General features: G+C 40.9%; 1 pseudogene; it reads right to left on the bottom strand.

The window, feature by feature from the left end:
* Nucleotides 1-19,266: 19,266 nt before the first annotated feature.
* Nucleotides 19,267-21,449, bottom strand: part of LOC122143901 — a 355,125-nt pseudogene continuing 352,942 nt past the window's right edge.

The following is a 21,449-nucleotide window of genomic DNA, read 5'->3' as shown; positions in this document are numbered from 1 at the left end:
AATTTATTATAATAGTATGGGAACTGTTAACCTATATATTAACATTTTTTTCCCTTTATGTTTTTAAAATTTTATAAAGTTTTTACAATATTTTACATTTAGAATTACACTAATTTTTTTTGGGCAACATGCAAACCACGGGGGTCCCACGGGGGAATGGGACTGCCATTGATGGGATTTCCCTAAGCATAGCTTCTTGCTTACTGACCTCAAAACTCTTTAACATGCCCGTGACGGTGACTCGCATGATATTGCTCATAGACATGCTATGTTCTTGCCATCTAATTCTGAAAAGATTACTTCGAGTTCATTTGAAGTGGGACTCTCTCTCTCTCTCTCTCTCTCTCTCTCTCTGTGTCTCTCTCTACTACATATTAAAGATTAGTCTACGGGTAATTTTACATTAACATGAACTTATGAACAACGTCCACAATTGAATCAAGTTATAATTTTTATGAAACAAATGATACATTTCTTTTGAGTGCTTATGTTGCACGATGAAATTACAAGTTCAAGTCCAAATTTGCTTGCAGAGTATGTTTTTATACTAAGTAAAATATTAAATGTTTGATGCAAAATATATAAAATGACAAGGCTATTGTTAAACACCAAACGTCAGAGTGCATCTAGAGAAGAAATGCATGAGGTTATTTTAACAGTTCAATCAAGAGCTCACAGGTTTGATTCTGACAGTATCACCAGGAAACACCTGCACTGTTGGTTGGAAGCATCTATCCGATCTGTTAAAAACTGTTTTACATAAACAGCCATTTCAGTTTCACTTGAGCTCATATGACACAGAATAAAGATAAAGCATCATGATATCAGAATATAAATAGAATCTCCTCATTTACTGCAACTAAACTTTGTGTGTCTGCGTGTGGTGTTTCTAGTAGTGTCATTGTGAATGAAGTTCAGTATAGCTAAGGTTTAAGTGAAAGTGTTGTTTGACAGGAAATAAAATAATGATGACATTATTAGGGAAAGATGCATTAAAATACACACACTAAATGCAATAATATTCACAACATGCAACAAATTACACAGAATTATCACAGTGTACAAAAAAGTAGGTGTTTATATCATAGTCAGGTTTCCCCCTTAATATTGTTGTGCATTATTGTCATTTAATATTTATTATAAAGCCCTAATCTTACTTTTGTGTGTGTATAAGATTTAAAAGTGCAAAATGGTTACATACGATGGCAGTGTGTGTCACGCTGTAATGTAGTCTATATGGGCATGTAATAAATACAGAATTTAATAGTCTCTTTTTTGATTATTTTACTGTATGAAGTCTTAAGGTGAAAATGATGATAGAAAAAAAATCTATTTGATTGCACATGATGGATTCACTGATCATTAATTTACAGATGCTTCTGAGCTTTTTGTAATGGGTTGAAATACTGTGCCCCAGTTAGACACAGAGAGACAGTCCATAACAAAAACAAAGACCCTGTTATCAGAGCACACACATTTATCTGACTTCTCAATGAAAAAGCGGGTTGTAAAATGTAGGTATAGTTTCAAACTTAAAACTAAATGAATTAACGAATGAATGAATGAATGAATGAATGAATGAATACTATAATTAATATAACACTATAAATGTCCGAGGACTGCTTTATGTTGTTAGCCCACTACATTTAATTGGGGGAGGAAAAACCTTGTCTTTTGAAAATAAAACAAAATACACTGCCTAGCCAAAGAAAAGCCACCATTTGAATTTAAACAAGCGAATACTTAAGATTTTAAGGTTTGAATTATTTTTGCAGTGATTGATATGTTTCTGGCATGTTGTATGTTTAGCAACAATTCTCTTAATCCTAACTGTAGCTTTTTATTTCTCAGACAACCATGATGGAAGATGTACACATGTACATATTACCGGATGACAATGATAAGATTCAGTTAGGCTCAAACTGTGAAAGAGTGAAAGCCCTTTTAGATTGTTTTACTGAATGAAGTTATAAGGTGAAAAAATGATGACAGAGAAAATCTATTTTTGCTAAACATTATAGATTCACTATTGTGGTATTCATTTACAGATGCTTCTGAGCTTTTTGTAATGGGTTGCAATACTGTGCCCCAGCCACTGTATACACAGACAGACAGTCCATAACAAAAACAAAGACCCTGGTATCACAGCACACACATTTATCTGACTTTGGATCAGTGATCGCTACATTTTCATAATGACTTCTAAAAGTCGCTATTTAGTAATATGCCTGAAATAGCAAGTCTTAAAAAATGTGGGTATACTTTCAAATTAATAATAACAAAAATTGTATATGATATGATCACGTTGCAAGAAATTGTTCAAATACGGTCGTGGCCAAAAGTTTTGAGAATTACATAAATATTCGTTTTCAAAAAGTTTGCTGCTAAACTGCTTTTAGATCTTTGTTTCAGTTGTTTCTGTGATGTACTGAAATATAATTACAAGCACTTCATACGTTTCAAAGGCTTTTATCGACAATTACATGACATTTATGCAAAGAGTCAGTATTTGCAGTGTTGGCCCTTCTTTTTCAGGACTTCTGCAATTCGACTGGGCATGCTCTCAATCAACTTCTGGGCCAAATCCTGACTGATAGCAACACATTCTTTCATAATAACTTCTTGGAGTTTGTCAGAATTTGTTGGTTTTTTGTTTGTCCACCCGCCTCTTGAGGATTGAGCACAAGTTCTCAATGGGATTAAGATCTGGGGAGTTTCCAGGCCATGGACCCAAAATTTCAACATTCTGGTCCCGAGCCACTTTGTTATCACTTTTGCCTTATGGCACGGTGCTCCATCGTGCTGGAAAATGCATTGTTCTTCGCCAAACTGTTGTTGGAAGAAGTTGCTGTTGGAGGGTGTTTTGGTACCATTCTTTATTCATGGCTGTGTTTTTTGGCCAGAATTGTGAGTGAGCCCACTCCCTTGGATGAGAAGCAACCCCACACATGAATGGTGTCAGGATGCTTTACTGTTGGCATGACACAGGACTGATGGTAGCGCTCACCTTTTCTTCCCCGGACAAGCCTTTTTCCAGATGCCCCAAACAATCGGAAAGGGGCTTCATCGGAGAATATGACTTTGCCCCAGTCCTCAGCAGTCCATTCACTATACTTTCTGCAGAAGATCAATCTGTCCCTGATGTTTTTTTTTTTGAAGAGAAGTGGCTTCTTTGCTGCCCTTCTTGACACCAGGCCATCTTCCCAAAAGTCTTCGCCCCACTGTGCTTGCAGATGCGCTCACACCTGCCTGCTGCCATTCCTGAGCAAGCTCTGCACTGGTGGCACTACCCTCCCGATCCCGCAGCTGAATCCTCTTTAGGAGACGATCCTGGTACTTGCTGGACTTTCTTGGACGCCCTGAAGCCTTCTTTATAAGAATTGAACCTCTTTCCTTGAAGTTCTTGATGAACCTATAAATTGTTGATTTAGGTGCAATCTAAGTAGCCACAATATCCTTGCCTGTGAAGCCATTTTTATGCAACGCAATGATGGCTGCACGCGTTTCTTTGCAGGTCACCATGGTTAACAATGGAAGAACAATGATTTCAAGCATCACCCTTCTTTTTAACATGTCAAGTCTGCCATTCTAACCCAATCAGCCTGACATAATGATCTCCAGCCTTGTGCTCGTCAACATTCTCACCTGAGTTAACAAGATGATTACTGAAATGATCTCAGCAGGTCCTTTAATGATAGCAATGAAATGCAGTGGAAAGGTTTTTTTTGGGATTAAGTTAGTTAATTTTCATGGCAAAGAAGGACTATGCAATTCATCTGATCACTCTTCATAACATTCTGGAGTATATGCAAATTGCTATTATAAAAACTTTAGCAGCAACTTTTCCAATTTCCAATATTTATGTAATTCTCAAAACTTTTGGCCACGACTGTACACTGCCTGGCCAAAAGAAAAGTCGCCATTTGGATATAAAGCAAATAATTAAGATTTTAGGACTGAATTGTTTTTGCAGTGATTAATACGTTTCCTGCATGTTGTATGTTTGACAACAATTCTCTTAACACTAACTGATACAGTGTGTAGCTTTTTATTTCTCAGACACTGTGAAAGAGTGATTCAGGGAGAGAGGTTCGACTCTCCCAATGTCAAAGATATCTTAAACAGAGCATGCAATATTGCATATACAGTAGGTACGGAAAATATTCCGACCCCCTTAAATTTTTCACTCTTTGTTATATTGCAGCCATTTGCTAAAATCATTTAAGTTAATTTTTTTCCTCATTAATGTACACACAGCACCCCATATTGACAGAAAAACAAAGAAATGTTGAAATTTTTGCAGATTTATTAAAAAAGAAAAACTGAAATATCACATGGTCCTTAGTATTCAGACCCTTTGCTTTGTGTTTAGTAGAAACACCCTTTTGATCTAATACAGCCATGAGTCTTTTTGGGAAAGATGCAACAAGTTTTTCACACCTGGATTTGGGGATCTTTTGCCATTCCTCCTTGCAGATCCTCTCCAGTTCTGTCAGGTTGGATGGTAAACGTTGGTGGACAGCCATTTTCAGGTCTCTCCAGAGATGCTCAATTGGGTTTAAGTCAGGGCTCTGGCTGGGCCATTCAAGAACAGTCACGGAGTTGTTGTGAAGCCACTCCTTTGTTATTTTAGCTGTGTGCTTAGGGTCATTGTCTTGTTGTTCGGCCCAGTCTGAGGTCCTGAGCACTCTGGAGAAGGTTTTCGTCCAGGATATCCCTGTACTCGCATTCATCTTTCCCTCGAATGCAACCAGTCGTCCTGTCCCTGGAGCTGAAAAACACCCCCACAGCATGATGCTGCCACCACCATGCTTCACTGTTGGGACTGTATTGGACAGGTGATGAGCAGTGCCTGGTTTTCTCCACACATACTGCTTAGAATTAAGGCCAAAAAGTTCTATCTTGGTCTCATCAGACCAGAGAATCTTATTTCTCTGTTTTTAGCAAACTCCATGCAGGCTTTCATGTGTCTTGCACTGAGGAGGGGCTCCGACTGCATCTCTGGAGCTCAGCCACAGTGATCTTTGGTTTCTTCTTTACCTCTCTCACCAAGGCTCTTCTCCCCCGATAGCTCAGTTTGGCCGGGCGGCCAGCTCTAGGAAGGGTTCTGGCCATCCCAAACGTCTTCTATTTAAGGATTATGGGAGGCCACTGTGCTCTTAGGAACCTTATGTGCAGCAGAAATTTTTTTGTAACCTTGGCCAGATCTGTGCCTTGCCACACACTTCTGTCTCTGAGCTCTTCAGGCAGTTCCTTTGACCTCATGATTCTCATTTGCTCTGACATGCACTCTCTCTCTCTCTCTGTTTTTATTGGCGGGTCGCAACCTACTGTACCGGGGTTTGCAACTTCAGGGCTTCACGTACTTACCATTTATATATATACATATATATACATATAGACATATATACATATAAAGTTTTCAAGTCTACCTTGATATATTCTTGAACCAAATATTCTACATTACCCCATACCACATTTGGGCCATACTCAAATCTCTTTAAACCATATTCTTTCACTACTGTATTAATATTCCAACCGAATCCTTTACCTTTTCGTTCTTGCAAATACTCCCAGCAATCACTCAAGACCTCTGTAGCTGGCTGTTCTTTCCCAGAATCTTTTAACTTAACCCAGTATGTCAGTGACAGCTTTATCCGTCTTGTGTATAGTGGTAGTTCTTTAGTTTCTACAAGTAGCGCATTAGTAGGAGCTGTTTTTATAGCACCAATACTAAGCTGAAGAGCTCTGAACTGTATTCTGTTATTTTTCCAGGACACTCTTATCTTTAGTTTCATATACCATACACCCATAGTCTATACATGATCTTATTAAGGCCCTGTATATATCAAGTAATGACTGTTTATCTGCACCCCAATCATATCCCGAAACTGATCTCATAAGATTAAGTACTTTAATACATTTAGTTTCAATCTGTTTAACATGTGTCCTCCATAGACATTTCTCATCAAACCACAATCCTAAATATTTAAACTTTGTTACCCTTTCCATATTCTGACCATATAGATTAAGCTGTATATTTCCTAACTTTCTTTTCCTGGTAAATAACATGTAACATGATTTAGCAACTGACGCCTTAAATCCCCAGTCATATGTCCATCTTTCTATTTTAATTATAGCATTCTGAATATTATTAATCATGTGTCTAATATTTTCCCTCTTTTCCATATTGCCCCATCATCTGCATATAATGAATACCCAATACCTGTACCAACATTCTCAAAGATGTCATTTATCATGATGTTAAATAGAATTGGGCTTATAGCACTACCTTGCGGAATACCATTTACTATTTCCAAATCATTTGAAACATCATCTCCAACTTTAACACGAAATGTCCGATTTGATAAGAAGTCTAAAATCCAGTTATACATCCTTCCACCAATACCCATATTATGTAATTTAATCAGTAGTCCTTCTCTCCACATAGAGTCATATGCTTTCTCTATATCAAAGTACACTATAACCATGACCTCTTTCATACTAATTGCTTTTTCAGCTTCATTACTAACTTTCACTAGGGCATCTATTGTAGATCTACCTTTTCGAAAACCACTTTGTTGTGAACAGATCAACCCTTTCTGTTCTAAATAATATGACAGTCTATGAACTATTACCTTTTCCATCCATTTACACAAGTGAGATGTTAACGCTATAGGCCTATAATTCCCTGCATTGTCTGGGGTTCTACCGGGCTTACTAAAAGGCAATATCAGAGCACTTTTCCAATTATGAGGCAATTTGCCTTCTCTCCATATCTTATTAAACAGCCTTTGTATTATTTCCATAAATTCATCTGGTAATTGTCTAAACATAGCATAACACAGTTGGTCTTGCCCTGGAGCCGTATAACCACTTTTCTCTAAAGCCATTTTCAACTCATGCATTGTGAATTCCATGTCTAGTGTTGATCCGTTAGTGTCCTTTTTCCTTAATACATCTGAACATTTCCTAATAATATCCTCTTTTCGTTGCTTATGCAATTCATCTAAGTGACTTCCACTATGAATACCTGCAAACTTCTTACCTAATAAATCAGCTTTCTCCTTATTTGCTATTGCCAAGTATTCTCCATCTACCAGCACAAGGAATTTTAACAGATTTCCTTTTCCCAGTCATCTTTTTAATCATTGACCATACATCATTTAGATCTATTTCTCTACCAATAGCTGAACAGAACTGTCTCCATGCATTCTTCTTTGATGACTTAATTATTTTGCGTGCCTTGGCTTTCTTTCTTTGGTAATCAATCAAATTGTCTTGACTCAAATGCTTCCTAAGGACTCTAAATGCATGATTTCTTTTTTTTATTGCATTTTTACATTCATCATTCCACCATGGAACCATTTTTCTTTTTCCATCAACTATGCTTTTTGGTATACAATTTGATGCAGCATTAATAATTGAGCATGTCACGGCACTAGTACAGCTATCTACATCTCCTTCCATTGATATAGTTTCAGCAGATTCCTTGCAGCTTACTCTAAATTTCTCCCATTCTGCTTTAGAAAAACACCATCTCTCTATTTTGTAACCTTCCTGTACATGTAGTTCAAAATTAATTGTGCATAATATCATATAGTGATCACTCCCTGTGTTAATGTTATTCAGTATTTTCCAATCACACGAGTTACTCATATTTCCAGAGACTAAAGTAAGGTCTAGGCATGATACTGAGTTTCTTGTAGCATCTATCCTAGTACCACTTCCATCATTAAGACAAACAAGTGATCTCTCATCCATTAATTCTTCAACTAATTCTCCATTTTTATCTGTGTGATTACTTCCCCATAGATTATTATGTGCATTAAAATCTCCGCACCATATTTCTCTTCTGTTAACACTTGGTATAATGTCTTGAGATATTTGCATTGATAACTTCTTGCATGGGTTGTAAAAATTTACTAGTTTAATGTTTCCTCTGGGACTACATATATCTACAACTACACATTCATATTCATTTTGAACATTTATCCTTCTATATGTTAGAGTATCTTTAATGAATGTTACACATCCTCCACCTTGTGATCCAATTCTATCACATCTAACGGAACCATACCCTAGCAAAACAAAATCCAAGTGTGGTCTTAACCATGACTCTTGAATACAAATAATATCAGGCACAACATCCATGTCAGTTATGATTTTCTTGAACTCTTGCCCATTTGCAAGCAGACTTCTGGCATTCCATTGGAGGATATGAAATACCATGAATATGTTAATCACCTTGAGACAAACCATTATAATTAGTAGGGTTCAGCATCTCATGAATCATTTCAGCCTTAATATCTTTTATCCCTAACAGCTCTGTAGCTGCCTGTACTATTGTCTTAATTCTGTCACTTTTTCTTTGTTGCTGCATTGCCACATTCACAATCTTACAGATGAAAGTCACAAAGCTGATTTTATCCATAACTAGTGTATCCTCGTTAATATTTTTGCAACATGTGATTATTTCTGTTTGCTTTTGATTTTCTGTATGAGACAGAATCTCAGCTGACTGTCTTCCCACAGGCAGGTTTGTGTTACTTGCTACACGAGTATCTTTAGATCTAGCTAGTTCACTTTCCTTAACCTTTTTAACTGCGTCGGCATATGAAACTTGATTTTTATCTTGTACTTCTGTACCTCTCTAGCTTGTCTTTGAACAGGACAACCTCCAAAAGCAGCACTATGTTCTCCTCCACAGTTACAGCATCTGGTTTTTGCATCTTTATCACATTTGCCATATACATGTTCCCCCCCACACCTAGCACATCTTAATTTTCCTTTGCATTGTCCTGCAGTGTGTCCCGTTCTTTGGCATTTAAAGCATCTCATAGGGGCTGGGATATACTCCCTAACATCGTAACTCAAGTAACCCATTCTTATTTTCTTTGGCATAGCACTTTCAAACTCAAGGAGAACTGACAGGCTATCCTTTTTCACCCCATTTCTTATCATTTGTAATCTTGTAGCTTTCATCACTTTACCTCCTTTCACTTCCTGTATTATCTCTTCCATTGTCATTGCCACAGGTACATCATAAATAACGCCTTTAAGCTTAGCTGCATTTCCTGGTATATGAACACTGATTCTCTCTCCATTCAGCGTTTCTGCACGGAGGAACTTATCTCTTTGTGGCTTATCTTTAGTAAAAATCAGTAACCTCCTGTTACTTAAGTATTTGGCAAACTTTATTTTTCCCATTTCTTTTTCAATAGCTTTTGTCAACTTTAATGGATGAAAATGAACCCCTTCTCTTTTGAATGTTACCATTACTTTCCATTCCATTTCTTCATCCTCCCTCCTCAAGCTTGACTTTGCAGCCTTTGTTTTTCATCTTCCACGTCACTCACCTCCAACCCTAAACTTGAACTTCCAGAGCTATTACTCCTATCCTTTTTCCTTTTCCTTGACACATCCTGCCAATGCATACCCTCACTGTCTCCAATGAAGGTGTGAACCATCTCAAGGATGATCAGAAGAAATGGACAGCACCTGAGTTAAATATGAGTGTCATAGCAAAGGGTCTGAATACTTAGGACCATGTGATATTTCAGTTTTTCTTTTTTAATAAATCTGCAAAAATGTCAACATTTCTGTGTTTTTCTGCCAATATGGGGGGTGCTGTGTGTACATTAATGAAAAAAAAAAACTTAAATGATTTTAGCAAATGGCTGAAACATTGTGAAAAATCTGAATACTTTCCGTACCCACTGTGTATGTATGTATATATATATATATATATATATATATATATATATATATATATATATATATATATATATATATATATATATTTACTGTTTTTTTTTTTTCTCTTTTTTTTGGTGTCCAAAGCACCTAAAGGTCGATTCACACTGCCATACTCCAACATGGTAAACACAGTTCAAACAAAACAAGATAAGCATGTTTTTTAAATAGTTTTTGTGGCAGTGTGAACTGGCCATTATGCTGTATGATAGGTGTGAGATTTGTTAAACTTGATTTGCTATAATACATCTGTTCATAAGATTTTGCATATGATTTTCAATTAATTATTTGAAGTGGGTTGGTTAAGGGCACGATTAGCTTATGTATTATTGTGGGAGAATGTGATTAGTTGATGAATTGTGTGCAGAGTAAATGTTGGCTCTTAAATATTTAAATGCAATGTGTTGAATGCCTACTAAGACTTGCATATTTGTGCATAATGTTTTGACCCTGGATGCTTACAGAAGGATATAGATATTGTGACGCGTGTCCTGAGCACTCACCAGCGTCGCCCTGGAAACAGAGCAGGCACACCTGCACCTGCTCATTATGGTCTGAGCTGTCACACCTGCAGCCCATTGCAGACGGGCTTTATAAGCGGCACCGACAAACACAGAGGGGTGAGATGTCTCCCAAGGACTCAGCTAACTATTCTCTGTGTTTCTCCTCCAGACAGCAGCGTGTGACCGACAGCCCGCTAAAGACACGGACCTCACGGACCCACACAGCACTGCGCACTGAGGGAGGAAGAGAAGGCTGAGCACTGAGCACCGGAACCCCTCACGTTGGCTATTTTTCCCTCTACCACCTCAATAAAATCCACCCTTCGGGGAACTCAACTTGATCCTCGTGTCGTGTGCTTCTTCACCCCGTCACACTGGTGGAGAATGCGGGCATAACAGTGAAGAAGTTACCGACCAGGATCCCACCACATTCACTCTCACCGGATTAGTTTTCTCACGTCCCCTTCCTGTTTCCCCAGGTGGCGCTCCTCCCCCAACGATGGAAGATCTGCTGAAGCACCTCACCGAGGTGAGCATCCGCCAGCAACAGATCATGGAGCACATGGCCTCCCGACAAGGGGAAACGGAACGAGAGCTCGCCGCCATCCGCATGGCCGCCGCCCCGCGAACTCTGCTACCTGACCCCCAAGCCCAGGCTACCCAGCTCATCCCGAAGATGACAGGGCATGATGACATCGAGACCTTCCTTCAGATGTTCGAGGCGATCGCCGCCCGGGAGGCGTGGCCCAGGGACGAGGGGGGCGCGGATCGTGGCGCCGTTGCTGACGGGAGAGGCGCAACGGGCATACTTTATGCTTGGCCCCGAGCGGAGTAGCTCTTATGAAGATTTGAAAAAGGAGATCTTGGGGCGGGTTGGACTGTCGCCCATTAGCGCCGCCCAACTGTTCCATGACTGGTCCTACAATCCATGGCGGCCCGCCCGTGCGCAAGTGACTGACCTCTCACGCCTTGCCCAACATTGGCTACTGGCCGGGGGTCCCACCGCACACCAGGTAGCGGAGCGCGTAGTAGTGGACCGCCTCCTACGGGCCCTTCCCCGCCCTCTCCGGCAGGCGGCCGGTATGCGAAACCCCTCCACCGATTCCGCTGCCCATCATTGAGGTGCCCTTCGAGCGGATCGGAATGGACCTAGTAGGGCCACTGCCGAAGTCTGCCCGGGGACATGAACACATTCTGGTCATCCTGGACTATGCCACCCGCTACCCCCGAGGCCATCCCCCTTCGCAAAGCCACCGCGAAAGCCATTGCGCAGGAGCTCTTCCTGCTGAGTAGTCGGGTCGGCCTACCATCCCAGATACTGACTGACCAGGGGGACCCCCTTCATGTCCCGGGTGATGGCTAACCTCTGCAAGCTCCTCCGGGACAAACAGCTCCGCACCACTGTATACCACCCGCAAACGGACGGCCTGGTGGAACGATTCAATCAAACATTGAAGCAGATGCTGCGGCGAGTGGCTGCAGAAGACAGGCGCGACTGGGACAAGATGCTGCCCTACGTGTTGTTCAGCATCCGGGAGGTGCCCCAGGCTTCCACCGGATTTACCCCCTTCGAGCTCCTCTTCGGCCGGCAGCCCCGCGGCCTGCTAGATGTCGCTCGAGAAGCCTGGGAACAGCAGCCGGCCGTCCACCGCTCCACGATCGAGCATGTCCGGGAGATGCGGGAGAGGATCGACAGAGTCATGCCCATCGTCCGGGAGCACATGGCAAAAGCTCAGCAGGCCCAGCAACGACATTACAACAGGGGCGTCCCAGCCACGGGAGTTTCAGCCAGGAGACCACGTCATGGTCCTCGTCCCCACAGCTGCCTGTAAATTCTTGGCCAGCTGGCAAGGTCCCTACACTGTCACGGATAGGATCGGCCCAGTTACCTACCGAGTCCGGCAGCCCGGAAGATGCAGAGAGGACCAACTGTACCACATAAACCTTCTGAAGCGCTGGGTCGGGTCCGGGCCCCAGCTGGCAGCCCTCGCTCATCAACCTCCCGTGGCTGTGGACATGGACCCCCCCATCTCTCGGTCGCCCAAAAGTCGGAGCTGCAACACCTGGTCAGTCAGTTCACCGATGTGTTCTCTCCCCAGCCAGGGCGGGACCCACGTACTCAAGCACGATATCCGCACAGCACCCGGAATGATCGTCTGGCAGCGGCCCTATCGTGTTCCGGAGGCTCGGCGACACGCCATTGAGGAGGTACAGGAGATGTTGAGGTTAGGGACCATCGAACCATCACGCAGCCCCTGGTCCAGCCCCATCGTCATGGTTCCAAAGCCCGATGGCACCTTCCGCTTTTGCAATGACTTCTGCCGCCTAAACGAAGTCTCGGAGTTTGATGGCTACCCCATGCCGCAGGTCGATGAACTCTTGGACCACCTGGGAAGGGCCCGGTACATTTCAACCCTCGACCTCACCAAGGGCTACTGGCAGGTCCCCCTAACCGAACAGGCCAAGCCGAAGACTGCGTTCTCGACCCCCAGTGGCCACTGGCAGTACCGGGTCCTACCCTTCGGCCTGCATGGGGCTCCCGCCACCTTCCAGCGGCTAATGGACATCCTCCTGCGGCCCCACCAGGCCTACGCGGCCGCCTACCTGGACGATGTAGTCATTCATTCCGAGACTTGGGAGGAGCACCTGGAGCGGCTGCGGAAGGTGCTATCGGAACTCCGTGGGGCTGGACTGACCGCCAACCCCCGTAAGTGTCACCTGGCCCTCACCGAAGCCAAGTACCTCGGCTATCAAGTGGGCCGCGGCCTCATTCGACCCCAGGAGAAGAAAGTGGCGGCGATCCTCTCCGCGCCGCGGCCCACCACAAAACGCAGGTACGGGCCTTTTTGGGGTTGGCGGGATATTACCGATGTTTCATCCCTAACTTCTCCTCCTTAGCCTCTCCCCTGACAGACCTGACCAGGAAGGGGCAACCAGAGAAGGTCCCGTGGAACCCGGAGACGGAGAGCGCGTTCCAGCGGGTGAAGGCCGCCCTCACGTCAGAGCCCATGCTCAGAGCCCCCGACTTCAATCGTCCCTTCCTGTTGCAAATGGATGCGTCCGATACCGGGTTGGGAGCCGTCCTCTCCCAGGTCCTCGACGGCGAGGAACACCCGGTAGTCTATATCAGCCGAAAGCTGACCTCAGTGGAACGACGGTACGCGGCCGTCGAGAAGGAGGCACTAGCCGTCAAGTGGGCAGTCCTGGAGCTCCGCTACTACCTTCTCGGCCGCCAGTTCACCCTGATCACGGACCACGCCCCCCTACAGTGGATGGCCCGGGCGAAGGACACCAACGCCAGGGTGACTCGGTGGTTCCTCGCGCTCCAGGACTTCCACTTCACCGTACAACACCGGGCGGGGACAGCCAATGCGAACGCCGATGGACTCTCGAGGATATGGTCAGCTTTCGCAGGTCTGTCAGGCTCCACTCCCCGCCCGCCCCCAATCTCCCCACTTCTCCACAGGGACAGGACGATGCTTGGGGGGGGGCGCGTGTCCCGAGCTCTCATCAGCGTCACCTTGGAAACAGAGCAGGCACACCTGCAGCTGCTCATTATGGGCTGAGCGGTCACACCTGCAGCCCATTGCAGACGGGCTTTATAAGCGGCACCGACGAACACAGAGGGGTGAGATGTCTCCAAAGGACTCAGCTAACAATTCTCTGTGTTTCTCCTCCAGACAGCAGCGTGTGACCGCCAGCCCGCTAAAGACACGGACCCACACAGCACTGTGCACCGAGGGAGGAAGAGAAGGCTGAGCACTGAGCACCGGAACCCCTCACGTTGGCTATTTTTCCCTGCACCACCTCAATAAAATCCACCCTTCGGGGAACTCAACTTGATCCTCGTGTCATGTGCTTCTTCACCCCGTCACAATATTTAAATATATGGACATTTATTTATTACTAATCCTAATGTAGGCCATCTGGCCAAAAGGAATGATTTACCAGTGTGCTATATACTGTGTGAATCTTTCTTCTCTATACACATTCCAGTTTGTATAACATACAAAAACTCCGATTGTGTCATGCAAGTGAAGAGAATCCATACAAGTCTTGAAACTTTATATAGCACATACATGCTTTCAAGGGCATTGCATGTACAATCAATGGCTGCAGAACATTTGTTAAGCCCTAAGGTAAGAACATTTTACAAGGTCCTCAAAAGAAAACCCAAAAACATAATTACATAACTAGAAACAGGCTGTCAACGCTGATTACATCAGCAATAACTGCAACAAAACGTTTCCAGTAACTTTTGATACGTCCTGCTTATTGACTTGGACGAATCTTTGCCCATTCCTCTGTACAGAACAGCTTCAACTCTTGGATGTTGGTGGGTTTCCTCACATGAGCTGCTTGCTTCTTCATCCTTCCACAACATTTCAATCATTTTAAGGTCATAACTTTTGACTCTGCCTTTCCAAAACATTCACTTTATTCTTCTTTAAGGTAGGTGAATAGGTGGGTATATTTTGTCACAATATAATATATATAATAGTATAAAGTATAAATTGAGTTTGTAACTCCCTTCTGGTACATAGCAGACATTATCAGGCTAATATAGAAGCAATTATAAAAATGGTAAACAGAAATAAACTATGATCAGTGGAGCAGTGCTGAGGATGAACTATAGTTTAAGAGTCTGATAGCTTGGGGGGGAAAAGTTGCTCTGCAGTCTGTTGGTGCGGCAGCAGAAACTTCTATATCTCTTCCCAGAAGGCAGCAGGATGAACAGGCTGTGGCTGGGTGGGTACTGTCCTTTTGTATCCTTTTGGCTCTGGGTACCAGTGATCTTCTGAGCAGTTTTAATCTCCCGCTGCAGAGCCCTCCGGTCCTGGGCCGTGCACATCCCATGGCAATTTGTAATGTTTCCAGTCAGGTGATCACCACCATTTGCTGATGTAACGTGTCACACTAATGATGTATAATCGTCAAGGCTCTCCTTGGTGGTGACCTCATCTGTCCATACTTTGAATGTCCTTACTTATGATCAGACTTGCAGCACTGTCTTTATATTTCAATGTTAACATAAAAATGTTTTAGAATGGCATAAAATTAAGAAATGAGAATGTGTCTGTAAACCTGGCCTGTGTGTCTTAATCAGCATAAGCATTCAACTTTTGTTTGCTTTCAGTCCCTCTGACTGCAGCTCAATATATCATTTGGACTGTGCAATGACAGATATCACAATAGATGATGGAGAAGTGAACTGTGCATCACTATGCTTACATGAACTTTATCTGAAAAAATGTATGTAAAAGTAGAATTCCATAAATTATATTCCATAAATATCTAGGAACTTTAATTAGTAATTCATGACCTGGGGTATAAATATGACGTGACACACAAGCCTAATTCTCTTACCCATTTGTCAACATGGCAAAGACAAGAGAAACACACCATTCAAGTGAGGCAGATGTGTGTCGACCTTCTTAAGTCAGGCAATGGCTACAAGAAAATAGACACTCGCCTTAACTTGCCCGTATGTACAGTCAGAGGAAACAGAGACTATCATAGGAAGGAAACTGAGACTATCAGTCAGAGGAAACAGAGACTATCATACAAATATCATACAAATTTAATTTGATTTACAGAAAATAAGAAGTTTAAAAACAACTGGAACAGTGACAAACAAGGCTGGAAGAGGTCCCAAGTTAATCTTGCCACAACGCACAGTGAGGAGGATGGTAAGAGAAGTAAAAAAAAGTCCTAAGCTCACTGTCACAGAATTGCATCAAAGAGTGGCATCTTGGGGTCACAAAGTCTCCAAAAACAACCATCAGACGCTCTCTACATGCCAACAAGCTGTTTGGGAGGCATGCAAGGAAAAAGCCTTTTCTCACTAACACTCACAAATGTAAACATCTGGAGTTTGCTAAGCGGCACTGTGACTTCAACTGGGATCGTGTGCTTTGGTCAATTGAGACTAAGATTGAGTTTTTTTGGCAACAAACACTCTAAGTGGCTCTGGCGTAAAACAAAAGATGAATATGCTGAAAAGCACCTCATGCCCACCGTGAAGTATGGTGGAGGATCTGTGATGCTGTGGGCCTGTTTCTCTTCCAAAGACCCTGGGAACCTTGTTGGGGTACATGGCATTATGAACGCTTTGAACTACCAGGACATTTTAAATAAAAACCTGATGGCCTCTGCCAGAAAGCTGAAGATGGGTCGTCATTGGGTCTTTCAGCAGGATAATGATCCAAAACATGTGGCAAAATCTACACAAAAATGGTTCAGCAGTCACAAACTCAAGGTCCTCCCGTGGCCATCTCAGTCCCCAGACCTCAACCCAATCAAAAACCTGTGGGGCGAGCTAAAGAGGAGAGTGCATAAGAGAGGACCCAGGACACTGGATGATCTAGAAAGATTGTGCAAAGAAGAATGGTCAAAGATCCCTCTCTCTGTGTTCTCCAATCTTGTGAAATGTTATAGGAGGAGATTAAGGGCTGTCTTGTTGGCAAAAGGGGGTTGTACAAAGTATTAACATCAGGGGTGCCAGTAATTGTGGGACACATGATTTCAAGTTTTTTTTTTTTTTTTCTAAATGTGTGATTTTTTTTTTATTTTTTACCACCAAAGTAATGTACTTAAATAAAAGGTTGGATTTTTCTCTTTTTTTGCATTTGGGTTCTAGGTTGTTTAAAAAAAAAAAAAAAAAAAAAAAAAGAGAGAATTTTTAGAAGTCCATGACCACATCTTGAACAGGGGTGCCAATAATTGTGGAGGGCACTGTGTATATATATATATATATATATCGTTTATATTTTTTTTTTTTTTTTTTATTTTTTGGTTTCCAAAGCACCTAAAAGCCAATTCACACCGCCATATTCCCAACAGGCTAAACACAGTTCAAACAAAACAAATTAAGCATGTTTTTTTTTAAATAGTTTTTGTGGCAGTGTGAACTGGCTATAATGCTGTATGATAGGTGTGAGATTCATTAAACTTGATTTGCTATAATACATCTGTTCATAAGATATTGCATATGATTTTCAATTAGTTATTTGTAGTGGGTTGAATAAGGGTGTGATTAGCTGATGAAAATGTATCATTTTAAGGGACAAATAAGTTGATTTTTAAATTTCATGGCATCTGCAAACGTCTGGGGACTAAGGAGACAAGTTGCTCAAGTTTAGGAATAGGAATGTTCCATTCTTGTCTAATACAGGCTTCTAGTTGCTCAACTGTCTTAGGTCTTCTTTGTCACATTTTCCTCTTTATGATGCGCCAAATGTTTTCTATGGGTGAAATATCTGGACTGCAGGCTGGCCATTTCAGTACCCGGATCCTTCTTCTACGCAGCAATGATGTTGCAATTGATGCAGTATGTGGTCTGGCATTGTCATGTCGGAAAATGCAAGGTCTTGACTTCTGAGAGACACTGCCATTCTGAGAGGCTCTTTTTATACCCAATCATGTTGCTAATTGACCTAATAAGTTGCAAATTGGTCCTCCAGCTGTTCCTTATATGTACAATTAACTTTTCCGGCCTCTTATTGCTACCTGTCCCAACTTTTTTGGAATGTGTAGCTCTCATGAAATCCAAAATGAGCCAATATTTGGCATGACATTTCAAAATGTCTCACTTTCAACATTTGATATGTTATCTATATTCTATTGTGAATAAAATATACGTTTATGAGATTTTTAAATTATTCCATTCCTTTTTTATTCACAATTTTTACAGTGTCCCAACATTTTTGAAATCGGGTTTGTATGTTTCAGATAAATACTACACAAGTTGATAGATAGATAGATAGATAGATAGATAGATAGATAGATAGATAGATAGATAGATAAAAAGATGCTAGCTTAATAAATTGGTGCAGGCTTCAGTTTTAACATAATTTTAACCTTTCTTAGAATTGTTAGTCATCAACATGAATGCAGTATCACTTCAGCAGGTGTGCGCAAAAAAGCGGATGAAAGAGAGACCTGAATACACAGACGCTCTCGAATAGATCTAATTTTGACCTTCTGAAATTCCTTCGAGAGTACTTAGTCAAATGAAACACTCGTCCAGCATATTTGCATATATCAGCAAAGCAAAAATTACTTTGAAATACATCAATATTGAAATAATTGTAATGTTTTATGGCAACGCTCCAAATTCTCATCACGTTTCAAGCAGCATCATTTTAGATGGACCACAAGCTAAACAAGTAAAGTTTGTGAACAAACTTTGAGGTTGGCTTGAAATGAAAATGGATCTTAAGTGTATTAATGAGCATTAGTATTAATGGATTCACACATAGAGGATGTTGTTACAATTAAATCAGATCACAGAGTGAATGATGTGTAAATAAATATTACATTTCACAGGATGGCCATTTGTTTTGAATTGTTTGTAATTCATCAAGCTTGTTTGAAACTGCACATGGGTTGTTCAGTTTATTAACGTTTGACTATGTAAAAAAAAAAAAAAAAAAAGAATGTCCTTGAGTGCTCAACAAGTTGCAGCTGTTGAATGTGAGATGTGCATCTGCGCTAGTGGATCCCCAGAGATTAAATATTTAAATACATCAACCGAAAACACTGTGAAATGTGATATGAAACATTTTGCAGAAGTACCTTAAACTCCAGCTTTTCTAGGAACGTGTCATTTCTGCCTGGTTTGACTCTTGTGTCTTAATTTCTGAACAACTAAACAAACAGAAATAATTTTTAAAAAAAAATCAAGATTTTTCTGATCTTCTTGAGATATAACACTCCTCAAAACATTCCAACGGAGTTTGAAAGGTTTACTTTTTTTAATTTACTTTTAATTTGTTTAATTTAGCAGTTCGGCTAAAATGTACAGATTTTTGCCCTCATGCTTTTAGATAAGCAGCAAACACATCAAGATTGAGGTCATGACTATATATCTTTATAGCTCATATTCTCACAGTTTTGTATGTTCTGACAAAGCTCTACTAATATCATAGTGACATCTACTGAAAATGCAAGATAATGTAGTAAGCGGCTGATATAATATTTGAAGGAGTAAAATCTAGATGATTTGACAGACATAAGACTTTATTGATGAGTGTGAACACGCAGGACATATCTGTCAGTGTCTTCAGGAATGTGTGCACAGAGGCAAATTATGTAGTTTCACCATCTCAGTGAGCCTAAATGTTTTTCACACAAACTTACAGAAAGACAGGAACAGACAGAGCAAATGAGAGAGATTCCTTTTTGATATGAAAATAGATTAGAGTAGCATTTAATTACAGTCACAAAACATATAAGAAACCTTGGAGTCTTCACATGTTCTTTTAACAAATCATCACTGCTTCACCTGGGAAGAAATTTATCTATAGTTAAAAAACACATTAAAAAACACAATACAAGTTAAATTTGAAGCATGTTTATAACTGCAACAATATGCATAATAAAGTCAAGTAAAAGAGTTCTAAAAGTGCTTGTTTAAATTAATCTGTACATTATGAAGTGACCATTAGATTACCTTGAAGAAGCTGAGCACAGCGCTGCTAGGTCAGAGAGAAGAGGAACAGGAAGATGAATGAGGTGGCAGTGGACCAGAGACTTCTGAACTCATCCTCCTCAAGAACATCTTTATTGCAGTCCAGAGCAAAGCCTGTCTCTGACTCAGGTGGCTCACCTGAAAAAAAAAAACACATGTACAGGAGACATATGTATGGTAAGTATATGCTGCGACACATATATGAGAACGTTAATCATACATCCTGAAGTTAAAGTCCAGTATTATTTATTAGTGTTATATAAACACCTAAGCACATAAAGTCTTTATGTACTGCATACGTGTACTCACATACATTCATTTGCACACACAACTGACTTTACACTGAAGAGACAAACATACGCTATACTATAGTCCTGTCTGTTAAGCATTGTTGGTGCATTAGAACATACACTTTATAAATATATATATAAGCATATTATTACATTTATGGTATGCTTATCAAGTAACATACTATTTTCAACTTAGTATTGAATACTGACATACTAATAATACAAGTGCAGCTAAAAATACCACATATACCATCTGTATATTTTATTGATTGAAAATGTCAAAAATTCCTTGTGACTTTGATGGTTACCTTTAGAATTAAGTAAGTGTCTTAGCTTGAGACAGAGACAAAAAAAAATCTAATTTCTCTAAATACTGAGAAAAAAAAGAAAGAAAGAAAAAAAAACAGGAGCAGAAAGTGAAGCACACAAAGATTCTGATTAGGAAAAAAACCACATGAAAGCTGGACTAAATCATGCAAACACAAATGTTTATTGCTTGTAAAACAACACAAAAATGGCATGTTATATTAGAGGAACTGATTAGACTAACAGCAGTACAGTAAGCACAGAACAAAACATAAACAAGCTCTATGATAATGTTCTGACAATGTTTTCTTGTGAACATATTTACTTACATGCAACATGTAAGTAAATATCAAATTAAACATATAGTCATGAGTGTATTTTGACTTTGATGTTTGACCCATGCAGTAAAGTGATACAGACAGAAATATGCACAAAAAAAAAAAACAACAACATCAAAGATACATAATCAACATAACAAATGAGCAACGGGACAAAAGCAATGAAACGCAGAACAACAGACTAAGTGCTTGGACATTAATCACATGATAATTCTGGCTGTTTACTTTGGCTTGTTGACACTTGTAATGGAGCTCTTCTATTGTCCATGTTGGCGTGAATGACTGCACAGGTGATGACATTGCTATACTCTTCTTTTGTCATTGTTAGGATGCTGAGAACAGACATGGAGTTCTTTGTTTCGATGGGAGCACTGGTTCCGCCCTCTCTGTAAGGCCCATTACCCACTTTCCACATTACATAGACATCGCCGAGTTTAGGGCTGGTGACCTCACACACATGAGAGACACGATCTGTGATAATATTATCAGGTCTGTAAATGAAAACAGTGGGTTTCTGTCCATCTGAATTGGAAGAAGGAATAACAGTTTATTAAACAAACAGAAACTCACATTATAATGAATAACAATAGTGTATCAAGGCAGTCTAGTCTTTTTGACTGCAAAAGCATTTCAAATGGTCTTGCAGGCAATACAAGTTTTTACAACCTTTCAGCATTTAGAACTGCACATAGATTCACAAAGTAAATTATAAGTTTTACACTGACTTACCTCCTTTATTTAAAACTGATCTCCTGCTTGATTTCACCGATGGTACAAGTGACTT

The sequence above is a fragment of the Cyprinus carpio genome, unplaced genomic scaffold (genome assembly GCF_018340385.1).
Source record: "Cyprinus carpio isolate SPL01 unplaced genomic scaffold, ASM1834038v1 S000006530, whole genome shotgun sequence".
NCBI classification, from domain to species: Eukaryota; Metazoa; Chordata; class Actinopteri; order Cypriniformes; family Cyprinidae; genus Cyprinus; species Cyprinus carpio.
This window is presented reverse-complemented; position numbering and strand designations above follow the sequence as displayed.